This window comes from Lonchura striata, chromosome 7 (assembly GCF_046129695.1).
Source record: "Lonchura striata isolate bLonStr1 chromosome 7, bLonStr1.mat, whole genome shotgun sequence".
In the NCBI taxonomy this organism is placed as follows: Eukaryota; Metazoa; Chordata; class Aves; order Passeriformes; family Estrildidae; genus Lonchura; species Lonchura striata.
Genome location: NC_134609.1, coordinates 37,081,378 through 37,102,505, shown reverse-complemented (window position 1 = coordinate 37,102,505; position 21,128 = coordinate 37,081,378). Strand labels below are relative to the sequence as shown.

Genomic DNA, 21,128 nt, shown 5'->3' with positions numbered 1-21,128 from the left:
AGCCCGGGGCTCGCTGCGGGCTGGGGCCGCTGCTCGGGCGGGCGGTGTCCGTGCCCGGCTCGGGGCTGGCACGGGATGAACCCGAACGTGCCTCAGAGCCCAAAGCGCTGCGGGCGCCGAGCGGGGGCAGAAAGCGCCGCACGCTGCCCGCTCCGGGGCCGAGGCTTCTCGGCGCTGCGCTCTCTGCCAGGAGCCGCTCCGCGGGCACGGGCAGGGAGCCAGAGCGGCTGTGCCGGCGCTCGGTGTCCCCGGGCTCCGAGCCGCCGGGGCACGGCATGCGGGGGACAATGGTGAACCCCCGGGGCTGCTGGTTCCTGCCCCTGGGCAGGCGGGCTCCGAGCCGCAGCTGCCCCGGGCCGGCAGCATCCGGCAGCTGCCCGGCGCTGTCAGCGCCTGTCCCGCACGGAGCTGGGCTGCAGCGGCTGCAGAGCCACAGGGGCCGGGGCTGCGGGGAGCGCAGAGCTCCCGGAGGCTGCGCTTGTCTCCGCAGCTGCTGCCGCAGCCCTGGGGAGCGGGGACAGCGCAGCCAGAGCCGGCACCGCCCTGCTGAGCCTCGGTGTCCCGCGGGGCCGGCACCAGCAGTGACCTCGCATCGTGTCCCTTTCAGGGTGCCACCACCGCGGGTGTAAAGCTGTTCCCGAGGCGATCTCCGAGAGGCTTTGTCAGCACTCCTGATGGCTGGGGAGACAGATCTGTTACCTCCAGGAATAACTATTACCTTCAGCTCGACACATCCTGACCAGGAGCTGGAGGAGAATGAATTGTGCACCATTCATGGAGTTGAGCAGTTCGTGCATCTCCAGGAGGGTCCAGCAGCCAGGGTTCCACACTTGCCTGGGGTGCAAGAGACCAATTCTGAGCGTGAAGTGAGTGAAGATGTGGAGAATGGATTCTGCAGCACTGATGGGAGTGTGAGGGAGCCCCTGCGTCCCCAGGGCACATCAGCGACCAGCAATGAACACAGAAGTATCCTCAGAAGATTCCCGGGTGAGTGCAGGGCTACCACAGTGGCCTCTACGGAGACGATAATGTCACCTCCCAAGGCCAGGGCTGGCAGGTGTGTGGCTGTTTCCCGATGTCTGGAAGATGCCTCGAGCTCTGCTGGGCCCCGTCAGTGGCTGGAACCAAGAGCCCCAGCTGCCCCCAAGGCTGTGCAGTTCTCTTGCTGCAGCCTGTCCCCACAGCTGTGTCCTTGGCTGTCCCCACAGCTGTGTCCCTGCCTGTGCCCAGGCTCTTGGCTCTCTGGCTGCCAGCTGAGTGAGGGGCACAGTGGCTGAGGGGTCCCTGCTGTGCTCCCTGGGCACGGGGTGAGCAGATTGCAGGGCCGGGTCTGGTTCTGGCAGCCAGCAGCTCTTTCCTGCTCCAGGTGAATGGTTCAGCTCCCGTCCTTTGCTCACGGCGGTGCTGATTCTGCTGCTCCTGGTGCTGGTGCTGGCTTTGGGGGTGGCCTTGGCTGTGCAGTCAGGTAAGGGAGGGGCAGCAGGCTGGGCCCAGCCCCTCGGGGCAGAGCGGGGTCCCTGCTCCCTGCAGAGGGGAATCCTCAGACCTTCTCCTCTTCCCCCTCCAGCACCACAGGTTCCAGTCACACCTGCGACTCCACAGTTGCTTCTGGGCTGTCCCCCTGGCTGGGTTGGGTACAATGGGGTCTGCTACTACTTGTCAAGGGATTACAGGAGCTGGGATCAGGCTCAGGAACGGTGCTCGGAGCTCGGGGCCTCCCTGGCCATTCTCCAGGATGAGGCCATGGTGAGTGAGGGGCTGCGGGCGGTGTGGGGTGGCTGAGGGGAGCCTGGGGGTGCTCCTGGGCCGGGCTGGGTGCTCGTAGGGCTGGGGGTGCAGCCCTGTGCCGGGGCCTTGCAGGGAAGGAGCCCCGGCGTGCGGGGGCAGCCCCGGGCACGGGTCCCCCCAAGGGGCCGGGGCAGCTCCCACTCCTCTCTCCTGGGCAGGATTTGCTCTTCCGCCTCCGCGGGAACGTCGATTACTGGATCGGGCTGCGCAGACGGGGCGAGCGCCTGCACTGGGGGGATGGCAGCAGCTACAGCTCCAGGTGAGTGCCGGGGAGCCGGGCAGAGGCTGGGGGCACAGGGGCACAAGGTGTTCCCCTGGGAACCAGCGCTGTCTCTGCTCCTCCCTGCAGGGTTCCTGTCCTTGGCAATTCCCCGTGTGTGTACCTGGCTGACGATAAATTCCGCAGTGAGATGTGCTCAAATGAGCGGCCGTATGTCTGCAGCAAGGCCCAAGCTGCCCTGTGACAGGGCTGCAGAAAGGACCTTGTCCACGCTGGGCAGTGCCAGCTTCAGCTCTGAGCCCAGCCCAGGGCTGTCCTTCCTCAGCTGCACCCTGTGCCTTGCACTGACTCTCAGGGTCACCTCAGTGCCTGTCCATCCCCAGTGCCAACACAGGGGTGAGTGTTCAGGGGAAAAGTCTCTGCAGTGCATCCTGCCACTGGTGCTGCCTACAGTTAGTTGATTGTCCTTAATGAAACATGGGTGACTCTTTAAAATTTTTATAGAAGTTTGTTAAGGGATAAAATCCTGTGCTGAGGTGATTGGCTATTTGCATATGGTTTACTTAGAGTATGTTCCTATTGTACTGTTATGTTACAGGCCTATATGTATATTCTTGAATTTATGAGTACTCAAATATTTGTTTGAGTTTCGAGGTTTTTTTGCTTGGTTTTAACCTTTGGCTTTTTTTCATGCTGCCTAGTAGATTAAGCTAATATTTGTTTTTCTTGTGGTTCTATCTTTTTGTATTTTCACTCTCTGATAGCAAGGGTCAATAATTCTTCTTTTTTTGGATGCCCTGGTTTCTGTTTCCATTATGTGGAAAATGCTTATTATATGGCTCTCTGCAGATAGTTACTATATGTATGATGTTAAATTGATTAGTTGTTCTTCTGTAGTTAAAATGAAGATTTTAGTAGTTAAAATAAACACCATGTATGTGGAGGGGGAAGGTTTTTTTTCTGTTTTTTTTTAGAAATTAGATACTTGCTTTGAGGAACACCTAAGTGTTCCAAAGGAGAGGAATTTATGGCTTCTTATCAGAAGAAGCTAATTTCTTCAGGCCTTGCTCAGACTCGAAGATGCCATGGGAATTAAAGGAAACAGTTGACATACAACAGGCAGAGTTTCTTGTTTTAAATAGCATGTATGCATAACCATGAAGGATATATGAATATGTAACAAGTGTATTGGTTTAAGGCTGATTCCTTTGTTCACAAGGGATGCTTTTCGCGACTTAGTGTCCGAGAGCACCCGGACGTCCCTAATTCTTTGGTTTTTATTATCTTGTAATTGTCCTGACTCTAAACTTTATTATTCTAATTGTATTACTATTTCTATAACCATGTTATTATTACTAAACTTTTAAAATTTTAAAAACCAAGTGATTGGCATTTTTCACAATTATGGTAGCAGAGGATGGTTGCTAACACCTCTCTGCCGGTGCCTTAGGAGACTCAGAGTGAAGAGACGCGTCCTGCCCTGGTTGGGCAGCTTCGCTCTGTTCCCCTGGTGCTACCGACAGACGCAGGTTTTGATCCAGGGACAAAAGGAGACAATAAAACAAAGAAAAGGGAAAGGATTCCCTAAAACCGCAGTAATTAGCCCCTAAGATTAACGCATACGCGAAGAACAAAGACCCAAGGAACGAGGATAGGTGAGTATTTGTTGGGATGGGGCCGATAAGGGGGGGATGAATGGGTGTGAATGAGAGGTGAGCTGGTCATCCCAGACTTGCCAAATGAGAGCGTAGTCTCCCACTCTGCGTTTCCATCTTCTTTCGCGAGAAAAACGGCCAGGAAAGAGACGAAGCGAGTGAAAACAAGAATGAGAGAAACCCCCCACCCCGGGGAAACTGGGACTGGGTCTCCGGGAAGGAGTGGGATACCTTGGTGTGGGGAGATAGGAAATGAAAATATAAAAAGAGGGTTTTCTTGACCTAATTAATTGGGTAATTAAAAAGCAAAAAGAGAGTTTTCTTGGCATCGTTAATTGGGAAAAAATAAAAGGGTAAAAAGAGAAGGTTTTCCTTGGAGGGGCATAAATTTGCTGGGTCAAGAGATTAACATCCTAAGAGCACTCAGCGTTGCCGGATTGAAGGATATCCAAGAGAATCTGGGGTTACGGCTGGGTTGAGGGATATCCAAGAACACCCGAACTGGCCAGTAACACCTAAAAGTGTAATAGGTGTGTTAAAATTCTGCAGAATTGAGAGACTTCCAGGATTAAACCTGCTGGGTTGATGGATGTGGGTTACATTCCAAGAGCCCTCCAAATAAATGTAGATATATGGATATGTAATATAGATGGTTTAAAAGTAAAAGGTACCTTGTTGTTGTATGAGAGAGTGAGTGAAAAATAAAAGTGAGCGTGGGCAAATGAAAGTATATGTAATAGTATAGTGAAGTCGAGAAGTATGAATGAACAGGCTTGAGGGTGTCAGTGTGTGTGAGAGTGAGAGATAAAGGTGAGTACATACAGATGAATGGAAGTATATAGAATATAGATTGTTTATTTTGAGCTTTATTTCCTTGGACGAGGTGGATTGTGTTGAACGATATTGCGAGAGAAAGGACTTTCTGTGTAGTTGAAAGAAGGTGGTACTCAGGTTGTTAGAGAAAGTGGGAAACAGAGACAGAGAGGACGATTAGATAAGATCTTGGGATGGGACAGAAATCCAGTAAGAAGAATGCAGAGAGAGAAAAAAAAGGAGTAAAAATTTAGCAACGGAAATACCCCAAGATAGCCCTCTAGGAGTTATGTTAGCCAACTGGGAAAAAAAAACCCCTTGTACGAGAAAGAAAGACAAGGTAAAGATGATACAATTTCATACGCTACAATGGCCGAAAAAGGAATTAAGATCTGACCATGTTTACTGGCCTAGATACGGCTCTTTTGAAAGTTGGATTTGTCATGCTCTCAATGTATTTGTAAATTGAAAGGAATCGTTTAATTCAGAAGAAAGAGAATATGCCACATGTTGGACAGGAGATTTTAGGAAAATAAAAATCTTTAAAGTATCAGAAAACTTAGGGGAAAAAACCAAGAAAACAGGAAAAGAAAAGGGAGGCGAGCAAGAGGGAAAAAAGAAAAAGGAGTGGGATCCTTTACAGGCTTTGCCCCCTCCGCTCCCACTCGCGCCCGCGCCGCTTGTCCCGGCCCCGCTCGCCGCCCGCTCCTGCCCCGCTCCCGTCCCAGGCGCGGGTTCGCTGCTCTCAGCGGCTGCTCCTGCCCCGGTTCCCGTCCCGGTGTGAGCCCACCGCCCACAGCGGCTGCTCCTGCCCCGGTTCCCGTCCCGGTGTGAGCCCACCGCCCACAGCGGCCGCTCTGCCGGTCCCGCCCCGCCGGTCCCGCCGCAGCGCTCCCGGTGCCGCCCCGCCGCCCGCAGCCGCTGTGCCCGGCCCCGTCCCGCTGCTCGCGGCTGCCCGGCCGGCCCCGGCCCCGGCCCGCCCGGCTGCTCCGCCCGCCGGGCTCCCGGCGCTCCCGCCCGGCCCATCCCGGGGCTCCTCCCGCGGCTGATTCCTCTGCCCCAGCCCCGGCGACTCTGCCCGTCCCGGCTGCGCTGGGCACCGCCGCTGCTGCTTTGCCTCTGCCGGGAGCACCGGCCCAGCCGCCCTGAACCGCGGGCGGGCCGATCCCGCTCCCGGCTGGTGCCCCCGGCACTGCCCCTCCTGCGGCGGCTCCGGCAGCACACCCTGCCCGGGCTCCGCCTTCGGAGGACCAGGGCTGGGCGCTGGGCCCTGCCCTCAGCCCCTTCCTGCCCGGAGCTCCGCTCCCCGGGAACCGCAGCCCCAGCTCCGAGAAACTCTTTCTGTCTGGGGGACGCCCCTTACAGGAACACAGGGAGTTCAGTTAGGAGGCAACATTCTCCGGACTCTTCCTCACAGCACGGGAGAAAGGCTATAGAAAGAGACCGGGCTAAAGAAATGGATCTATTTCCACTAAGAGAGGTTCCGATGGGAGGGGGTGGAACTGGGTTTGTGAATGCTCCCTTGACTTCTTCTGAGGTCAGGAATTTTAAAAAGGAAATCAAAGGGATTTTGGAGGATCCCATAGGCACTGGTGAACACTAGACCCATTTCTAGGTCCAAACATCTATACTTGGGAAGAAATGCCGTCTATAATAAAGATACTGTTTTCTCAGGAAGAAAGGGAAATGATCAGCATTGCAGGCATAAAAGCCTGGAATAAAGAAAATCCACAGGGGCCTCCCAGAGAGAAGAAATGCCAACCTCACCTCCTGAGTGGGGTCAAAATTACGAGGAGGGGAGAAAACATATGAATGAGTATTGTAATTTAATAATCAAGGGAATAAAAGGGGCAGCACCTCGAGGGCAAAATGCTAAAAAGGCTTTTGAGGCACAACAAGGGAAAGAAGAAACTCCAGCCGAATGGTTAGACAGACTTAGGAGAAATATAAAACAATAATCCAGAATAGATCCTGAAACTGATGTGGGAAAAGCTTTGTTAAGGATTAACATTGTTACTAATGCTTGGCCAGATATTAGAAAAAAAATAGAAAAAAATTGAAGATTGGCATGATAAGTCATCAGGTGATTTATTAAAGGAAGCTTAGAAAATTTATGTTCGGAGAGATGAATAAAAACCTAAACTAAAAGCAAAACTTATGGCAGTCACCCTGCGAGAAAACAATTATAAAAAAAATCAAAACCACACAGGCACTACTCCTAGAGGTGGCGGTTGTAGAAACAGGGCAATAGGAAAGAATAAAATCCCAATACAATCAAAGTTTCAGGGACATTCCAGGAATGTCTGCTTTTACTGTAAGGGTGAAGGACATCAGAAAAGAGATTGTCCTAAGAGGGCAACAGATCTGGAAATTTCTAAAGAGATGGGCACCGAGGAAGAATGGGGATGTCAGAGGCTCTATTTTTAAGGGGACAAATACCATCTGGAGCCTGTGATAACTTTAAAATGGGTCCCCAAGAGGAAAAATTGGAATTTGTGGTAGACACAGGGGCAGAAAGAACCTGTCTGTTAGATATTCCAAAAGGTTATAGTGTAAACAAAGATACTGTAAAAGTAACAGGAGCAAAAGGAGAGAGTTTCACAGTACCTGTTGTTAAAAATGTGGTAATAGAGGGAGAAACTAGATTTTGGCTGGGGGACGTTTTATTGGTCCCAGGGGCAGGTAGCAATTTACTGGGACGAGATTTACAAGTGAAATTAAGAATAGGGGTTGTTCCAGAAGATGGGAAGATGACAACTCGACTTTTAAAACTAGGCCAGGAGAATGAAAGAAGAATTAACAAGGAAGTTTAAGCTGGGGAGCGAAATAGAGGAGGATTAAATATTGACCCCATAAGGGTTACAAATGAGAGAGAAAATTGTCCCATATGTGTACGGCAGTATCCTATATCTTTAGAAGGATGGGAATGTTTAAAGCCAGTAATAGAAGTACTAATAAAGGATGAGACATTAAAACCTTGTATGTCTCCCCATAATACCCCTATACTCCCACTAAAGAAGCCTGATGGCAGCTATAGAGTGGTACAAGACTTAAGGGAGGTTAACAAAAGAACTCAGACCTGCTATCCAGTGGTACCAAATCCTTATACTCTTTAAAGTAAAGTTCCTTGTTCTTTCCTTACAAAAACCTTCATAACCTGTTCCCCACTTAAGGCTTTGTCATATCCTTGTTGTTCTACCAGGGAACAGGGAATGGCTGAAGAGGGTTAGCAGGAACACAGTTCCATGGTGGTAAATACTGTAGGACAGAAGGCCTCTGTTGCCAAGCTGCCTCTCCAAGTCTCCAGACACAGCCACGTCCTGGCAGTGCTGCCTCTGTTCCTGTCCTGGCCACGAGGGCTGAGTGGTGCCTGGGTCACCTCTCTTCTCACTGGGCCTCGCTTTCTCGGAGCCCACCGATGTCTGATCACAGGAACGGGTGAGCACTTTAAACCTGCTGGTGATAAACACCTGCACACCTTCTCCCTCAGCTCCTAAATCACCTCGGCCTTGCCATTGCACACTCTGCTGGAGATCCTCATATGTGGGAACTGGCCCAGCAGTGACCCAGAGTCAGCTGGATTTCACCCCAAAAGAGCCGGGTGTCAGTTCCAGGCCCTGGGAATCATTTGTTGAATTCAGGGAGAGCCTGAGAGTTCCCCATAAGCCTTTGGTGTTATTGTGATAAGTTGCCCAAGTTCTGCTCCCCTGTTGCTTACTTGTTTCTCCTGTATGGTTATAGTTCTAGAATGTTCCACCCCCAAGTGTGTATATTGTTGCTCCCCCTTTGTTTCAGGTCTTTGGATCCTGCCCCCCGTATGGTGCAGGGCTTCTCCACGTTTGTTATTTTTCACCCTTTATTAAAGTTCTTTGCAGGCAGCTCCATCAAAGCAGCTCCTTTTCCTTTTCACCACCCTTGCCTGAAGTCAGGGAACCAGAGAGGTTTGTCACAGCCACCCTCACTGTGACACTTACATAGAAGTGTTTAAAAACTCTTTTAGTATAAATATTGCATTATTTAGACATTCGTTAGGAGCCAGTTCCCCTTTCTTTTTGTTTTAAAAATAATATGCATGTCTCTTGGTATGAACATGAAAGGATCATCAAAACAGAAGAATATATGCAGTGAAACAAGAAACTTGCAGAATCAAGAATAAGTCAGATAATACATGTCATTAATGACACATGTGAAATTGGATGATTATCAATGTCTTAAATACTGCACCACCACCCAGAGCCTGCAGCAGCTGCCACACCTTGTGTCAGTCAGGACCTGCATGGCCATTCTCAGGAAAGGTGTCCAAGCTCACTTTAAAAATAGATCCAGCTGTCACATTGTTATAGAGTCAAATTGCCAAGTCAGAGAGACTTGAATATAGTTTTGAGGCAGAAAACACCCGGGTTTGTTGGCAATTTTCTGGCCAGAGCCCAGACCCTCATTGGGAGGGTCTCCCTAACATATCCAAAACCAAGTCTCTCAACAGCAGCAGTGATGAGATGCCCCAAACACAGCACACTGCTGGGCTGCTTCTGTGGGAATTCCTGGGGCTGGATCTGATTCCCAAAGAGCAGAAGCAGCCTTGCCCTCAGCAGGTGACAGCCGTGTCCTGGAAGGATGTGTGTCACACAAGGGTCCGTAAAGACCACAGGGCCTCAGCTCAGATGAGGCTTTCCACAAAGGCCAGAGATCTTACCCTGCAACTCTGAAAGCCCAGGAGAATGATGAGACAGCACTGGGCCAAGGCATAGCAAACCTGCTGAAACGAGAGAAGGGACTAAAGACTGAGAAGGCAGAGCAGGGAAGGGCTGTGGACAGCCTGTTCAAAGAGAGGCATCTGCAGCTGGAGAACAGAAAAGAGAGATCCCACAATGACGCGTGTCTTGTAGGTACTCACACAAAGATATGTCAAAGTTTTTGAAAAGCCAGTTATAAACAAGGTAATAATATCTTGTGAATATTGCCTGTACCAAAAGAAACAACAACAATGTAGAATTTGTCAAACTGCTCAACAAACCGGGAGCTTCTCGACATTGGATATAGTGTAATACCATATAGTAAATGTTATCAGCATTTCTGTTAATGAAATTAGATTGTTTTATGCTGCACAAAATAGCAATAATAAGAAGGCACTGCATTTACTGCTTTAATTTCCCCAGTTGAAATACTCAGAGAAATCAAGTGTTCATGAAAAATACAAGATGAACTTAAAAAAACCATTTCAACATATTTTAAGGCATTCTAAAACACGGTGCGTGAGGCTTCAGTAACCAGAGGCAGTCAGAGAACTTACGGCAGATACCGGGGGGTTCGCCCCGCCGCAGCGGGGAAGGGACAGCAGCGGAGTGAGGTCGCCCGGGGGAGAACCGGAGCCGCCGTGCCGCGCCGGGAAAAGCGGAGCCAGCCGGGGGTGGGAAAAGCGGAGCCAGGCGGGGGAGGGAAAAGCGGAGCCAGGCGGGGGTGGGAAAAGCGGAGCCAGGCGGGGGTGGGAAAAGCGGAGGCAGGCGGGGGTGGGAAAAACGGAGCCAGCCGGGGGTGGGAAAAGCCGGGCTTAGGCGAGGGCCGGCGCCGCGCGGGGAAAGCCGAGCTGGCCCCGCACGGGGCTCGGGATGCGGCGGGGCTGCCCCGACACCCGCAGAGGGTTTGCATTGCGCTGAGCCGAGCGAAAGGAACTCGGGTTCAGATCCCCGAATCCCGGCTGGCAGCGACGCGCATTGAGAGAACGGTGAAGGAACCGATCCCGGAGAAGGCGGCGGGGAGCGCCGGGGAGAGGGGACCGCGGGGGAGCGGGGAGCAGAACGGCCGAGCCGCGATGGGCAGCGCTCCCGGACTCTGATTGATCAAATCGGCTCAAATCGGCTCAAATCGGCTCAAATCGGCGGCGGTAGCGGCCGCACCCGCTGTGTGCGGCGGGGAGCGGAGCGGCGGCGGCCCCGGAGCCCGGCGAGGCGGCGGCGGAGCTCGGAGGCGGCTCCGGCCCCGGCGGGACCCGCGCTCGGTTCCGCCCCAGCTCGGGGCTCGCTGCGGGCTGGGGCCGCGCTGAGGGCCAGGGGGGTTCTGGCGAGAAGGGACCTGCTCCACGCTGGGCAGTGCCAGCTTCAGCTCTGAGCCCAGCACAGGGCTGTCCTTCCTCAGCTGCACCCTGTGCCTTGCACGGACTCTCAGGGTCACCTCAGTGCCTGTCCATGCCCAGGGCCAGCGCTGGGCTGGGTGTTCAGGGGAAAAGTCTCTGCAGTACATCCTCCCAGCGGTGCTTCCTGCAATGAGTGGATTGCTCTCCTTACACAAGAAGCTCTAATGGGAAATCCAAATGGCCCTGTGCTCCTGGAACTCATCACGAACTGGCCTGAAGGTGGCACTTTTGGACTTTCCGTGGAAGAGGAAGAAGAGCAGCTGACACGTGCTGAGGAGGAATCCCACTTTTGGCATCAGGCACCTGACACTGAAGCAGGGTCTGTGCGCTGCTGGCTCTGTGTCTCTCTCTCGGCTTTGGAAGAGGACGGGACGGGTCGGAGCCGCTGCCTCGGGGAAGGGAATTCGCTGCCACGGCCACAGCCCAGCGCAGAGGCGCTTGCTGTGCTGTGGGGGGAGGCTGTGCTTGTGCGAGCAGCCCCCGAGCGGGGCCCTCATTCCCCCGGTGCCCGCGGGCCCTGTCCCCCCTGCTCGGTGCCGCTCCTGAGCTCGCCTCTCCCTGCCCTGCTCAGACCCGGCTGCCGCTGCTCCGAGCTTTCGCTGCTCTGTGCCTGAGCAATGGCTTTGTAAGCAAGTTTTACAATTTGATAGAAAGTTCACAGAGGCAGATATTGAGATAAGATTTGTTGACTTAGGAAGGCTATGGAATTGAGATGATATTGTTGAGAAGGAGATTCAATTAGAAATAAGTTTGAAAATATGGCTTTATAAATGGGTAGATATTTTAGAGAACTAGAACTCTGAAATATGCATTATTATAGGACTACATGAGGTAAAAGTATAGGTGCTTGGTGTTAAAGTAACATTCGTATTGTGTGGTAAAAGCTAATATCTTGAAAAACATTTATATGGTACTGTAATTAGGAAATTACTTAGCTTTTAATAGAATAATGTTGAGTTCTATATTTTGTATGTTTCACTCTATTGGGACTGATAATAAAATCAAATATCATAAAACACTGCTCAGTTAACTCTGTTTTGTTAGAAACTAAAATAACCAATACAACTGTGTTTGTGTTATAAAAACCCCAATAACTCAAGTATCTTTCAAGCAGTTAAGAAACTCAAAATACTTTTTGTTCAGTGCTACTACAAAGAAACAGGATCCCAAAGAATTAGTTCTACAAGAAAAACCCCAGTCAAGTCTTCTACCTACGTCACTAGCTCGACTCAAACACAAACCAATATTATCTCCTATTACACAACATCAAGCAAGCTTTAAAAAACACAATCAAGCACAAAATATCCCAGCAACACAAAGACGTTTATAAAAGCCTTAAAGCTCTAATCAAATGTAATTCTTATATTTCGAAGCAAAACCTAAAAAATGTAGAGTCTTAAGTCCAAAAACAATTTCCAACTATAAATAATACTTCCCAGTTCACCTTCTCTGAAGCTTAGTTAAACTCAAACCCTACAATGCTTGTAGCACAAACAGGAAGCACAGAACCACTAATGTATTGCCTCTGTACAAAGAAGGTAATTCCCTTATTTAAGCAACCAGCAAAGCTTCCTGCTCCCTCAGCCCCACCTGCAGAAGCCTGGCGTCCCGAAGCGCGTCTCCGCAGCCTCCGTCCCCTTCAGCCCTGCCCGGGCCCGAAGCCCCGCGCGGAGCCGCGGCAGCCCCGCCGCTCTCCCGGCTGCAGCCGCCGCTGCCATCCCCGCCCGCCCGGCGATCTTCCAGCCCGCCTCGCAAGGAGCGAGGGCAGCTCTGCGGCACGACGGAGGGAGGCTGCTCTGCCAACGCGGCCGAAGGACAGGCTCAGGCTGCGGGAAAAGGGAGGGACGTGAGGAGAAACCCGGCAGCTGCGAACTCGTCGTGCCCGGGGCGCGGCCGCTCTCAGCCCAGCCCGCTCCGCCGCTTGCGGGACCGGGACTCGGGCCCCGGGCCAGGAAATGCTTTTCCCAAGTCGGGATTTCCCTCCCAGCAGCTCAAGTCTCTCCTCTTCAGGAGCAGACCACGCAGTGCCCCCAGTGCTTTGCCGCTGGGAGCACTGGAAGAGATCCTGGAACACTGGGAGGGAACTGGGAGCACAGGGAATGCCAGGAGGGAGCTGGGAGGGAGAGTGGGAGCACCGGCAGTGGACAAGAAGGAGCACTGGGAGGGATATCAGGAGCTCTGGGAAGGAACAGTGCTCCCAGTTCCTGCCCGGTGCTGTCAGCATCCCTCCCGCTGCTTGCCAGGAACAGGGACACTGGCAGGGAGCTGGGAGGGAACTCCTCAGCACTCTGCAAGGTGTAGCAGCCCCAGGTGTGACCAGTGAGGAGGGGGAAGAGCCCCCAGTCCCTCCCTAGTGCCCCAAAAAGGGGGCTAATGAGCAGAAAAGCGATTTAAATTGAGGGGGAAGACCTTTTCTGTAATTTTGTTGGAACTGGAGAGAATCTCCAAGCACCTATGATTTGAAGGGTCTCAGCTGAAGGAAAACACACATTTTTCGTTATATAGGGTGCCTCCCTAGACAGGAAATCACAATTTCCCATGTTTTTTATGTTTAAATGGAAGGGGAATACCTTTATTGTACTGTTTGAATTGAGGGAAAGAGCTCCATTTTCATCATCTTCAGGTTCCATTTGACGGCAAACACGGCTGTCCCTGGTCTCAAAGGGCTTCCTTTGAGAGGAAACCTCTTTACGTGCCATTGTAAGAATTCCATCGAGGGGGAGCCTCCATTTGAAGGGACCTTCACAGACGGAATGATATCCAAAGGCCGCAGAATCGTCTTTGTTGAGGGATTGTGAAGACGAAACTGCATTTCTATTTCCTCTCATTTTCAGAGGCGAAATTGAGGGAAAATCCCCCTTGATTCACTTTTTATTCGGGACTACATTGAGGGGATACCCTCTTTAAGCATAATTAAGGGATCTAAATTGACAGAGAACCTCCGATGCCGCCGGACGCCCGGCACTGCCTGTGCCGCAGCCCAGCCCAGGAATCATTGCAGTAATTCACAGTTTTGAGACCCAGAAGAAACTTCCTCCCACGCGGCTCCTCTTCTTATTAGTACATTTCCACTCCAGTAACCACGTCGTGACACAAGAACAAAACGGAAACCGCGGATCGCGACGGCTCCGCTCCCCCCGCCGCGCTCCCCGCGCTGATTGGTCAAAATGCCAAAGCCCCGCCCACAGCGCTGAGGCTATAAATGGCGGGGGCGGCGGCCCCGAGCGGTGTCGGTCCGGGAGCGGAGCGGCGGCGGCCCCGGAGCCCGGCGAGGCGGCGGCCCCGGAGCCCGGCGAGGCGGCGGCCCCGGAGCTCGGAGGCGGCTCGGACCAGGTGGGACCCGCGCTCGGTTCCGCCCCAGCTCGGGGCTCGCTCCGGGCTGGGGCCGCTGCTCGGGCGGGCGGTGTCCGTGCCCGGCTCGGGGCTGGCACGGGATGAACCCGAACGTGCCTCAGAGCCCAAAGCGCTGCGGGCGCCGAGCGGGGGCAGAAAGCGCCGCACGCTGCCCGCTCCGGGGCCGAGGCTTCTCGGCGCTGCGCTCTCTGCCAGGAGCCGCTCCACGGGCACGGGCAGGGAGCCAGAGCGGCTGTGCCGGCGCTCGGTGTCCCCGGGCTCCGAGCCGCCGGGGCAGGGCATGCGGGGGACAATGGTGAACCCCCGGGGCTGCTGGTTCCTGCCCCTGGGCAGGCGGGCTCCGAGCCGCAGCTGCCCCGGGCCGGCAGCATCCGGCAGCTGCCCGGCGCTGTCAGCGCCTGTCCCGCACGGAGCTGGGCTGCAGCGGCTGCAGAGCCACAGGGGCCGGGGCTGCGGGGAGCGCAGAGCTCCCGGAGGCTGCGCTTGTCTCCGCAGCTGCTGCCGCAGCCCTGGGGAGCGGGGACAGCGCAGCCAGAGCCGGCACCGCCCTGCTGAGCCCGGTGTCCCGCGGGGCCGGCACCGGCAGTGACCTCGCATCGTGTCCCTTTCAGGGTGCCACCACCGCGGGTGTAAAGCTGTTCCCGAGCCGATCTCCGAGAGGCTTTGTCAGCACTCCTGATGGGTCGGGAGCAAGGTGCTGCTTGTTCCAGGCAGAGAGATGAGGGCTGTGAGCTGGAGAAGGGTGAATTCTGCTCTGTTAATGAGCTGCAGAAGGAGCCCCTGGAGAATGGAAGAGCAATCAACAATGTACTGAAAAGGAACCTCAGAATATTCCCTGGTGAGCAAGGTACCCCACTATTGCCTCTAGGCAGGGGACAGTGTCACCTCCCAGGTCCAGGGCTGGCAGGTGTGTGGCTGTTTCCCGATGTCTGGAAGAGGCCTCGTGCTCTGCTGGGCCCCGTCAGTGGCTGGAACCAAGAGCCCCAGCTGCCCCCAAGGCTGTGCAGTTCTCCTGCTGCAGCCTGTCCCCACAGCTGTGTCCCTGGCTGTCCCCACAGCTGTGTCCCTGCCTGTGCCCAGGCTCTTGGCTCTCTGGCTGCCAGCTGAGTGAGTGGCACAGTGGCTGAGGGGTCCCTGCTGAGCTCCCTGGGCACGGGGTGAGCAGATTGCAGGGCCGGGTCTGGTTCTGGCAGCCAGCAGCTCTTTCTTGCTCCAGGTGAATGGTTCAGCTCCCGTCCCGTGCTCACAGCGGTGCTGATTCTGCTGCTCCTGGTGCTGGTGCTGGCTTTGGGGGTGGCCTTGGCTGTGCAGTCAGGTAAGGGAGGGGCAGCAGGCTGGGCCCAGCCCCTCGGGGCAGAGCGGGGTCCCTGCTCCCTGCAGAGGGGAATCCTCAGACCTTCTCTTCCCCCTCCAGCACCACAGGTTCCAGTCACACCTGCGACTCCGCAGTTGGTTCTGGGCTGTCCCCATGGCTGGGTTGGGTACAATGGGGTCTGCTACTACTTGTCAAGGGATTACAGGAGCTGGGATCAGGCTCAGGAACGGTGCTTGGAGCTCGGGGCCTCCCTGGCCATTCTCCAGGATGAGGCCATGGTGAGTGAGGGGCTGCGGGCGGTGTGGGGTGGCTGAGGGGAGCCTGGGGGTGCTCCTGGGCCGGGCTGGGTGCTCGTAGGGCTGGGGGTGCAGCCCTGTGCCGGGGCCTTGCAGGGAAGGAGCCCCGGCGTGCGGGGGCAGTCCCAGGCACGGGTCCCCCCGAGGGGCCGGGGCAGCTCCCACTCCTCTCTCCTGGGCAGGATTTGCTCTTCCGCCTCCGCGGGAACGTCGATTACTGGATCGGGCTGCGCAGACGGGGCGAGCGCCTGCACTGGGGGGACGGCAGCAGCTACAGCTCCAGGTGAGTGCCGGGGAGCCGGGCAGGGCCTGGGGGGACAGGGGCACAAGGTGTTCCCCTGGGAACCAGCGCTGTCTCTGCTCCTCCCTGCAGGGTTCCTGTCCTTGGCAATTCCCCGTGTGTGTACCTGGCTGACGATAAATTCAGGACCAGGGATTGCTCAAATGAGCGGCCGTATGTCTGCAGCAAGGCCCAAGCTGCCCTGTGACAGGGCTGCAGAAAGGACCTTGTCCACGCTGGGCAGTGCCAGCTTCAGCTCTGAGCCCAGCACAGGGCTGTCCTTCCTCAGCTGCACCCTGTGCCTTGCACGAACTCTCAGGGTCACCTCAGTGCCTGTCCATCCCCAGTGCCAGTGCTGGGCTGGGTGTTCAGGGGAAAAGTCTCTGCAGTGCATCCTGCAACCAACTCTGTCTGCAGTGAGTGTATTGCCCCTTACACAATAAACTCAAATGGGAAATCCCAATGGCCCTGGGCTCTTGGAAGTCATCGTGTACAGGCTTTCCACCTCTCTGGAAGGAAACCACATGATTTTAGATCCATGCAGGAAAAGAGGGGAGAAATAGCAGGTGGTGGGAATCGCTGACAATTTGGATTCATTTTATCTGCCGGAGCTGCAAAGGCCGACAGACCCCGAGCACTGCCAGTGTTGTGATGTGTCCTGCCCTGCCCCTGCCCTGGCTGCAGCCGCCTGTTGAGACGGGCCCTTGTCTCTAAAGGAGCTGCACTGAGGGATGGGTTTGTGGCTGCTGGAATAGGATCTAGAGAATAAAATAAACAGAAGCTAAGCTGCTTTTCTGCTCATAAATCCATGGGCCCAGCTGGGAACCGAGCTGGTCCAGCACAGAGCCCCGGGGGACACCACTGGTGCCTGTCCCCAGCTGGGTGCAGCACCCTCTCCACCACTCTCTGGGCCGGCCATGCAGCCAGTTCTGAGCCCAGCACAGAGCGCTCCTGGCCCAGCCGTGGGCTGCAGCTTTTCCAGGAGTGTGCTGTGGGAGACAGAGCCAAAGGCCTTGCTGGATCCCAAACAGACACATCCACAGCCTGTCCTGCATCCACCAGGAGGTCACCGGGTCAGGGAAGGAGACCAGACTGGTCCAATTGTCTTGGTTTGACTAGACAGGGGTCTGTGAAGGAGGGAAAAAGCCTCCTGTGCAATGGAGAAGGTAAACCCCCTCCCTCCGAATTACTAGGATTTTTAAATTAAAAGGCTCTCAGGCAAAGATATGGGAATGGGAGTAACAATTCTTTACTAGGAGAAAACTAGATAACAATTTAAAAAGGCAAATGCAATCGGTACAAACAAAACTAGTGATAAAGTCCACAACCTGAGGAGTCGGGGTGTTGGTAGCAGTCCGGTTGAAATGATAGCTGCTCCTCTTGCAGTGGCTGATGAATTGCAGCTGAAGTGGTGATCTTTAGAAGGGTATAGTTTTCTCTGAAGATCTGGTGGCAGTGGGGCCGGTCTTCCTCTGTGCTGGGGCTGCCTCCTAGCTCTGCCGCCATCGCCTCACCGCGCTCCGGCCACTTCCCTGGGAATCTCGCCGAAGGAGCTGCTTCTCTCGGGAGTCCTGCCGAAGGAGCTGCTTCTCTGGGAAATCCCACAAAGGGAGAGCTGCTCTGTCCCCCAAAAGGTACCATTTTATACAGAAAAAGAGTGCTTGGCTTCCCCCTCTGGGTGGAGCATCTCACAATGGGATGGTGTTACATTTCCAGCCCTGCAGTGAGTCAGTCAATGGCCCATTAACAAACCATTACCTCTTCAGAGCAAACCATTGTTCTTGGAAGAGATAACAAACCTTCCCAACCTCCAACAGATGGCAAATAGAATACAAGCTTATCTTACAACCCAAGACATTATCCACCCCTTATTCTATTTCCATCTGCACACCATGAAATCTTACACCCAGTTCTCACTTAAGACCAAGTTTCCCTGTGGTACACAGTGGGTCTCCCCATCTTTCTGCATTACCCACCAAGTGTAACCAGGTCCTTGAGCAATGACAATGCCACGAATGGGTTGGTCTTTGCCTGAGGTGGGATTAATCCAAACAGTTTTCCCTAAAATACCTTTCATATGTACTACAGGGACCTTATCTCCATCTACTGCGTGTAAGGGTTCTGACTGGGCCGGGCCAGCTCGATTGACAGACCCTCGGGTGTTGACCATCCAGGTTGCTTTTGCCAGGTTAACTTCCCAGTTTCTAAATGTTCCCCCACCAAGTGCCTTTAGGGTAGTCTTAAGGAGTCCGTTGCACCGTTCAACTTTGCCGGCAGCTGGAGCATGATAGGGAATATGATAGATCCATTCGATACCATGTTCTCTGGCCCAGGTGTTGATAAGGCTGTTCTTGAAATGGGTGCCGTTGTCAGACTCAATTCTCTCAGGGGTGCTGTGTCTCCACAGGACTTGCTTTTCCAAGCCTAAGATGGTGTTCCGGGCAGTGGCATGAGGTACAGGGAAAGTCTCCAGACATCCAGTGGTGGCTTCTACCATGGTCAGCACATAGCGCTTGCCTTGGCGTGTCTGGGGCAGTGTGATGTAGTCAATCTGCCAGGCCTCCCCATACTTGTACTTGGACCACCGCCCACCATACCATAGGGGCTTCACTCTCTTGGCCTGTTTGATGGCAGCACACGTCTCACAGTCATGGATAACCTGGGAAACACTGTCTATGGTTAGATCCACCCCTCGGTCTCGTGCCCACTTGTAGGTGGCATCTCTGCCCTGATGACTTGAGGCATCATGAGCCCATCGAGCCAGGAACAACTCCCCCTTATGGTGCAAATCTAAGTCTATCTTTGACACCTCTATTTTTGCTGCCTGATCTACCTGCTCGTTGTTTCGGTGCTCCTCATTAGCCCGACTTTTGGGGACATGGGCGTCTACATGACGGACTTTCACCGTTAGCTTTTCCACTTGAGAGGCAATGTCTTTCCATATATCAGCAGCCCAGATTGGCTTTCCTCTACGTTGCCAGTTGGCCTTCCTCCACCTTCCCAGCCAGCCCCACAGAGCATTGGCTACCATCCACAAATCAGTATAAAGGTAGAGCTTTGGCCACTTCTCCCTTTCAGCAATCTCCAGAGCCAGCTGAACGGCCTTGAGTTTGGCGAGTTGGCTCGATCCACCTTCTCCTTCGGTAGCTTGTGCAACTTGGCGTGTGGGGCTCCATACGGCTGCTTTCCACTTCCGGTTCATCCCTACAATGCGACAGGAACCGTCAGTGAAAAGAGCGTAGCAGGTCTTCTCTGCTGGTAGTTGGTTGTATGGTGGAGCTTCTTCAGCCATTGTCACTTGTACCTGCTCCTCATCATCAGTGAGACCAAAGTTTTCACCTTCTGGCCAGTTCGTAATTATCTCCAAAATCCCAGGGCGATTCAGGTTTCCAATACGGGCACGTTGAGTGATGAGGGCAATCCATTTGCTCCATGTGGCGTCAGTGGCATGGTGGGTAGAGGGAACCTTTCCTTTAAACATCCACCCCAGCACCGGTAGTCGGGGTGCCAGGAGGAGTTGTGCTTCTGTGCCAATTACCTCCGAGGTGGCTTGAACTTCTTCATAGGCAGCCAAGATTTCCTTCTCTGTGGGAGTGTAGCTGGCTTCAGACCCTCTGTAACTTTGGCTCCAGAATCCCAGTGGTCGGCCTCGAGTCTCCCCAGGCACTTTCTGCCAAAGGCTCCAGGACAACCCATGGTTCCCGGCTGCAGAGTAGAGCACATTCTTGACCTCTGGTCGCGTCCTGACTGGGCCAAGGGCTACAGCATGAGCGATCTCCTGCTTGATCTGGGTGAAGGCTTGTTGCTGCTCAGGGCCCCAGTGGAAATCATTCTTCTTTCGGGTTACCAGATAAAGAGGGCACACAATCTGGCTATAATCGGGAATGTGCATTCTCCAGAAACCTATGGCACCTAGGAAAGCTTGTGTTTCCTTTTTGCTGGTTGGTGGGGACATAGCTGTGATCTTGTTGATGACCTCAGTGGGAATCTGACGCCGTCCGTCTTGCCATTTCACTCCCAGGAACTGGATCTCTCGGGCAGGTCCCTTGACTTTGCTCTTCTTGATGGCGAAGCCAGCTTCTAGTAGTATCTGGATGATCCTCTCACCTTTCTCAAACACTTCTGCCGCTGTGCTCCCCCACACAATGATGTCATCAATGTATTGCAGGTGTTCTGGAGCCTCACCCTTTTCTAGTGCAGTCTGGATCAGCCCATGGCAGATGGTGGGGCTGTGTTTCCACCCCTGGGGCAGTCAGTTCCAGGTGTACTGCACGTCCCTCCAGGTGAAAGCGAACTGAGGCCTGCATTCTGCTGCCAGAGGAATGGAAAAAAACGCATTAGCAATATCAATGGTGGCATACCACTTTGCTGCCTTGGACTCCAGCTCGTACTGGAGTTCCAGCATGTCCGGCACAGCAGCGCTCAGCGGTGGAGTCACTTCATTTAAGCCACGATAGTCCACAGTCAACCTCCATTCTTTGTCAGATTTGCGCACAGGCCAGATGGGGCTGTTGAAGGGTGAGTGGGTTTTGCTGACCACCCCTTGGCTCTCCAGCTCCCGAATCATTTTGTGGATGGGGATCATGGCATCTCGATCCATCCGATACTGCCGGCGGTGCACTGTTGAGGTCGCAATTGGCACGCGTTGCTCTTCCACCCTTAGGAGTCCTACTGCAGAGGGGTTTTCTGACAGTCCAGGCAAGGTGTTCAATTGCTTAATGTCTTCTGCCTCTACAGCGGCTATTCCAAAAGCCCACCTGAGTCCCTTTGGGTCTTTGTAATATCCGTTCCGGAGGAAGTCTATGCCTAGGATACACGGAGCATCTGGGCCAGTCACTATAGGATGTTTCTTCCACTCCTTCCCAGTCAGGCTCACCTCGGCTTCCACCAGAGTCAATTGTTGTGATCCCCCTGTCACACCAGCAATGGAAACAGGCTCTGCCCCCACATGTCCCGATGGTATCAGAGTACACTGTGCACCAGTATCAACTAAAGCATTATATTTTTGTGGCTCTGATGTGCCAGGCCATCGGATCCACACTGTCCAGAAGATCCGGTTTTCCCGTGCCTCTCCCTGGCTAGAGACAGGGCCCCTCTAACACTGGTTATCATTCCTTCCCTGGGCATACATACTAGAGGTCCCTTCAAGGGGGTCTGACAGATCGTACCCACAAGCTTGGTCACGGGAGGTTGAGGCTACTTTCACTTTGGTGGAACTCCCCCGGTTAGAGTTTCCCTCCTTGAGTTGACGGACCCGTGCTGCCAGGACAGAAGTGG

At 53.9% G+C, this 21,128-nt stretch overlaps 2 long non-coding RNA genes across 2 annotated transcripts; both read left to right on the top strand.

Annotated features, from left to right (window-relative positions):
• The first annotated feature begins 1,712 nt into the window (after nucleotides 1–1,712).
• LOC144246631 (uncharacterized) lies at nucleotides 1,713–3,124 on the top strand. The gene is made up of 3 exons (XR_013340294.1): nucleotides 1,713–1,746; nucleotides 1,947–2,047; nucleotides 2,138–3,124. It is a non-coding gene; the product is annotated as an uncharacterized LOC144246631 (long non-coding RNA).
• Nucleotides 3,125–14,957: 11,833 nt separating this feature from the next.
• LOC144246577 (uncharacterized) lies at nucleotides 14,958–16,314 on the top strand. The gene is made up of 4 exons (XR_013340234.1): nucleotides 14,958–15,275; nucleotides 15,375–15,553; nucleotides 15,754–15,854; nucleotides 15,945–16,314. It is a non-coding gene; the product is annotated as an uncharacterized LOC144246577 (long non-coding RNA).
• The last annotated feature ends 4,814 nt before the right edge of the window (nucleotides 16,315–21,128 follow it).